Consider the following 6,775-nt stretch of genomic DNA (forward strand, 5'->3'; position numbering starts at 1 on the left):
AACATAAGTGCAGTGTGAGTATTATCCTTCCACATTACGAATCATACATACATAGTTCATTCATTAGGCCTTAAGTCACCACATCGGGATCTAAGTCACCTTTTTCTTAATTTGCAAAAAAATCATAATTTGAAGCATACTTATAATCTATGATCATAATTGAAATATATAATCATAATTCATACTTGGAACTTAGGGTAAAACATGAATACATGATTAATTGACTTGAAAATCATGAAATTGACTTGGAAACATCCATGATCATATACTTTCTATCAGTCCATACATAATTCATAAAGATAATATCATTTGAAAGTATAATTGAAAATACCCATAATTCATATCATGAACCCTAAAGATAAATATAAGAAAATTCATGGAAAACTCTTCAATTCAATGCAATACACATCAATTTATATTAAAATAAATTCATCATCATAATTAAAATTGTAATTCATGCAATTGGAATAGGGATTATAAAACCCATAGGAATACATACTTGAATTGACTGAAAAGTACAAAACTTGTTGGGTTCCATGGTATAAATTACCCTAGGATCAATTACCCACATACCTTGAGTGAGAAGACCAAATAATTTGGAAGAATTTGAGAGTTTTGGTGAAGAGATTAAGTGAATTTCTTGGAGGTCTTCAATGGATTTCTTGAGAGCTTTTGTGGAGAGAAAAGTATTTGAATAGGTGAATTGTAGAAGAATGAATGAAATCAAGGGCTTAGAATAGTTTATAGAGTAGTATTAGCCCCAAAAAACATTCAAGTTCATTAACTAACAATTAGAAATATGTCTAAAGTACCCTTACTTAAGAACTGAATTTGGGCAAAAAATATTGCCCAGGTTCGCGATGCGGAGCTACTCCCGAATATGCCAAATTTTAGCGAATGAAATTTTGGCCAAATTTTGACTCGAGAAAAAATTACACTGAACGGGAACAAGTGGGCGATGCGGAGTTGCCATGCACCTCACTGTTTTGAGCAATTTCTTGTAAAATTTATCTGTTGATATATGGGTCCTAAAAATCCACCGAGACCATTGTCCCATAGGTTTTGTCCCCCTGATAGATATTTGAAACTCGAATTTGCCAAAAAGAATAAGAATAATGAGCTACGCGAGTGGCCTATTCCCAAGGCATTTTTAAGGCACTTATGAGCATTTTTGAGAAATATTACAACATAGTGAAACTATTTAGAATCCAAATGGAGAAATATTATAGTTTGAGGATGTCGTGCCGTGACACTAAATCAGGAGTTTCATTGGAGGCAACCCGTATGGATAATTGATGATGTCTGAGTAGTCAAAGTAACCTAATACTAATGCCTAGGGCATCGCAAGTATGATCACTTCCCTTATTTTAAACTTTGGAGTTTCTAAGTTCATTGGGGACAATACACAAATTTTGGTAGGGAGTGGGGCATCTTGAAAACTCTTTAAAGTTTTTCTTGCTATATTTCTTTTCTCTTAAGGTGTGTTATCTAGGAGAGTTGGCATGTTTTGGTGGTTTGTTTGAATACAAGTGTGTATAGGAGTTTGTAGTAGCCTGTGAAAGTGAAAAAAAAGCCCCTATTAAAAAAATTCTAAATAATTGTGTGATTTCTTCTCAATTATGATAATTAATTTGCTATGATCTTTGTAACATTGTACATAGTAATTTGTTGGTCAAATGTTGGTTATGACTGTGTTGATTAGTACTAAATAGCATAAGATCAGTGCCATGTGTGTGAGCTAAATTTATGTAGTTTGATTGATGCATTTGTAAATTAGAACTTGCATGGTTAGTCTCACTAAAATAATTGGATAGATGGATTAGGATAGGATCGTAGGCCTTTGTTTATAGTGAGTCACTTTGCCTAAATTGAATCATCCAAATGAAATTTTACCCTTTGAACCAAAAGTTTGATCTTTAAATAGATCTTTTTTTAGTTAAACACAATTCATTTTCCCTTACTATCGTGAGTCTTTATTTTTTCCCTGGTCCCTTCAAGAACAATATGTACCTCAACTCAGGCTAAAAGCCTAAGTTGAGGGTGCCTACGATAAGGAGAATCAGTTTGGGAACCTTTATCTTGGCCCTAGTCCCTCCTTGGAGATTATGTACTTCAACTCAGGCCAAAAGCCTAAGTTAAGGGTGGCTACCATAAGGAAAAACATAAATTTAGGGTATAAATAGAATGGTGGGATGAAAAGAAAATAAATGCATAGGTTGTGTCTGCAAGTGAAAAAGAAAATAAGTTCAAAAGAAAGAATAAGATTGAACAAAAGCAAAAACCATTCCCGAGAAGAAAGAATGAGAAAATAAGGGAACACTAAGGATTTGGGGGTTGAAAATAAATAGCTAAGCCAAAGTAGTATTTGGAAGGGCAAAGTAGTCACTTTTATCCTAAATGTATCCTACCTGAGCTCGAGCCTATGTTACAAGCATGAAAAGTCCTATTGTGATCCTAAAAAGGTTATTCAAGAGTTGAAGTGTTGAAAATAAGGGGCAAGACTATGGTCTTTACTTTTGTATTGTTTGAACTTCTTTTGAGAGTGCGAGTAGTTTTGTTCCGGCCTTTGTCTTTCCTTTATACACTATGTCAAAGACTTCTTTATGGTGAGGGAAATATAATTATGTTATTTGGTTACTATATTGACTAGTTCATGACTGTTTGCTTTGATTTGGATAGCTATGAATAGTGCAATTTTGTGAAGTAATCTTTGTAAGTTTGTTAGAACATGAGTGCATTTCATATGTGAAGATGGGCATGCGGTTTATGTTGTATGGCTACTATATGTTTTATATGAGTTGCTTGTATTTTCATGTCATTTGGTTTTATGTTTTGTTATTGCATGAGTACAAGCAATAATTCTAAGTTGAGAGTGTTGATGTGTCTCCAAAATACGACATTCAGGATGCCCGAAACATGGAATTATTGTAAGCTCTCAAGCGCGTTTGGTTAGTTTGGTATGCATTTTTGTTTAATTTTCAAGGAAATTGAAGTGTGCTTTAGTTGATGATCTTTGGATTTGTTTAGATGGAAATTTGATTGAGTTGGACTAAGGAGGAATGGTGGTGTTGAAAATAGAGAACAAAGAGAGAAAAATTCACAAGAGGTGTTCAAGTACCCTATTTCGTTGAGGTTTGGCGACAACTTGAAAGGAGAAAGCGATGATTAAACCTCACCATGCCATGAAGTACCTTGTGATAGACATATGGAGGCTAAAGAACCATATTTGGACTAAGGGTGTACACCAAGAGACCCTTCATGGGCAGTGGTGCACACCACTTACCGTTAAAAGGGACTTTCATCCATGAAAAATGCATCCAGAAGAGCAGCTAAGGCACATACCAAGGAATCACCACCACGAGCTGTGGTGCTCACCACTAGCCGTAGTAGGTGACGTATTGGTGTGGCCTGCCACAAAAGACTAATTAGACGACTACGGAGCACCATCACGAGACTGGCCATGGTGGGTACCCCTCTAGAGGCCATCCAAAGTCCAGATATTTATGGTTTCCTAGTTGGTTTAGGATTAGGTTTCAAATTCTATAAATATCCCACTTTGTTCTAGGTTTAAGAGGACTTTTTTCCTATTGTTTTGAGGATATATTGCACAACTAAAAGCATTATTTTTGTGAGCTTTCCATCATCAAAAATACTACTGGACAGTAGCACAAGAACACATGCAACAACTTGTGTTTCTTGGCTAGTTTGGAAGTTTTGCATCAAGTTTTGATTGCTTGTTGATATTGTTTGGTTCTTTTGTTGATTTTATAAATCTTTGTAAGTATTGTTTCATGAGGTATGCACAAATTCTTATTGCTTTACTTATGATTATGCATAGCTAATCCCACAACTAGGATTGTGGGAACCATGCCGACATAACTAGAAAGGAAAATGTAGGATTAATTTTCATGATTTATTTTTGCATGTATTGAATAGTGAGTGCACGCATTGAGAACTTTCTTGTATTCATTGTTTTCTCGAAAGGGAGGTAGTGATTAGGAAAAGTATATCACAACATAAATTTAAAGAGTCTGGCTTCGAAAGAGAGGATAAACTTCGTCTAAGTTACTTGAGACCGGAAAGAGATAGTACTCTAAGATCATCCAGCACAAGGGTTAGTAAAGTATACATTCTGAGACTAAAAAGAGATGAATGAGCTACGTCTAAGAAGGACCGAGAGGTGAATTGGATGTTACCTAACTCACTAGATTTTGCATGCAATACATTGAGTCAATATCATGAATATGAGTTGTCTATTAGGCTAAAAGTCATGGGGATCATAACCCTAGTCTACACTTCATATTGTTTACAACCTAAATCTGTTTTACTTGTTATTACACTGTAGTTTGTTCTTAAACCAAAACCAAAACCATCATTTTTACTTTATGCATCTTTATTTTATGGAAGTGGCAACTACAACTGAATAAGTGATAGATAATAGACTTGTCTTAACCTATTCTCTGTGGGATCGACCCCGACTCTTAGTTGGGTGAATATATTGCTTATGATCATATATATTTCTTTCGAGAAGTATACTTGGACGTTATTACTTATCAACTTATTTCGAGCTCATCGCTACTTATTATCAGCCATAGTTTAAGTCCATAGCTACTACTACCTCGGTTCATGTCCTTGGTCTCATTGGAACGTGGCTCAAGTCCACGAAGGGAAGAAATCTTAAAAATCGGAAAAAGGGCAAGGGCGAAAAAAAAGCAAATACCAAACCCACAAAAGAGATCATACAAAAGATAAACTCTCTCTTGGTTTAAATCCTTGGTTATTACAACTATTATTTCAAGTCCCTGATCTTTTTATATTCTTTCGATTCAAGTCCTTAAAACTTTCTCATGATTTGGGATCAAAGCTTTAGAATCTTGTAATAGTTTGGTCCAATACTACAGGAAGTGGTGACACTACTCGTACTGCATTAGGTTGCTTTATTTCATTTAAACTATCTTTGCTCCTACGGGGATTATGGGAGCCTATTCGGGTTGTTACTATTTATTCTTGTGCATAAGTGTACATGTTGGGCTTATGGGAGCTGGGCGAATTTAGTTAGCTTCTCTCTTTCTTCTTATGCATAAGTATGCGCGTGTACATACCTATCTAATTGCTCTTTTCTTGTGTCTTATTGTGTTTAGTTTTTTGCATTTCTGTTTACTCTTTCTTTTCTTGCAAAGTCAGCCTATCATTCCTACTAGGTACCTATCATTTTGGTACTCATACTACACTTACTATTTGTTTTTGTGATGCAGTTCCGAGAACTAGCTATCAACATTTATCTCAAGCAAGTTGTAGTCTTGAATGGATGCGAGGGTGAGCATATAATGTGCTGGATTTACTCATCTCCCTCTGTATATGTTTATGACTTGAATTTTGCCCTTTTGATATAGTCTTGTTTCAATGGTCCACTCTTGGGACTTGTACTTATTTTGTTAATAGCTCTGTAAATATGACTTTCAAGTTGTGGGAGGGATCTTTTATTTGTAAAATTTTGATTTTTTCCGCCCTGTTGATTTATGTTCTTGTTATTGTACTATTTTTTTAGTTTAAATGTTGGTCTTCTATCCTTTCATCCCATTACTCGCAGTTTTGGAATATGGGTTGGCTTGCCTACTGGGGGTTCTTAGTAGGTGCCATCATGACTTGATGATTCGGGTTGTGACACATACACCATGGTCATAGGGTCAAAGGACCAATTCCAGTAGCTCTGGATTTCGATCACGATTTCTAAGGACCTTTGACGAACTGTAGGGTCACATAATTTAGAGATATTTTTGTCAATTCCCCCCTTTAGTCCCTAAAATATGTCGTTTTGGACTATTTTGGATGACCTATAATTTCCCAAACCCTTCAAACTTCCCCCATTCCCCCTAAATCTCTCAAAATTTCCTAAGGCACACAAAGGTTCTATCTCAACTCTTCTTCCTCACACCAAGCTTGGGTTAGAAGAAGTCAAGTCTCCCCTTAAACTTTTAGGTCGGATTTCAGTGAGGTATACGAATTTCATCCATGGATCCTTTCCATCCATGGAGACCCAATGATTTTCCTACCTTTTTCATGAAATTCAATCCAAGATTCTAGGGCTTTGATGATTTTGCATTAGGTTTATTTAATTATATTGTTACTCAATCTCAATGATCTTATTATGCATATATCTATCTTATCTCCTCGAATCTTACATCAGAATAGCTAGAAAATTCTAAAATCTCACATTGCAACGAACGCTGAACATTTCCAATAGACAAAGGTTATGTCCCATGAGAGGTCCTACGGACCATAGGAATTTCAATGGGTCATAGGATGGCTTATATGGTGAGATTAAGAGAAGTTGTTTTTTGGGTTTTTGGAGTCGTGCAGGATAAGAGGGTTTGACGATCCATAGGGTCTTTGATGACCCATAGACAGGGTCGTAGGGTCAATTCCAGCAGTGCTGGATTTTGGAAATGATTTCTATAGACCTCTTCGATGAACCATAGAAGGTTCTACGTACCGTAGGTCCTATCCGTAGGGTCACTACGATAGATTTAATTCAGGGATATTTTTGTCAATTCACTCTCTTTTAATCTCCAAACTATGTGATTTTGGACTATTTTGGACGACCGATATCTGCATAAACCATTCAAACTTCCTCAATTTCCTCTAAATCTTTCAAACTTTCGTAAGGCACTCAAAGGTTCTCTCTTAAGTATTATTCGTCAAGCCAAGCTAGGTTCTAAGAAGCCAAGTCTCCTCTCAAGCTATTAGGCTGGATTTTAGTGAGGTGTCCAGGAAT

This window comes from Solanum dulcamara, chromosome 8 (assembly GCF_947179165.1).
Source record: "Solanum dulcamara chromosome 8, daSolDulc1.2, whole genome shotgun sequence".
NCBI lineage: Eukaryota > Viridiplantae > Streptophyta > Magnoliopsida > Solanales > Solanaceae > Solanum > Solanum dulcamara.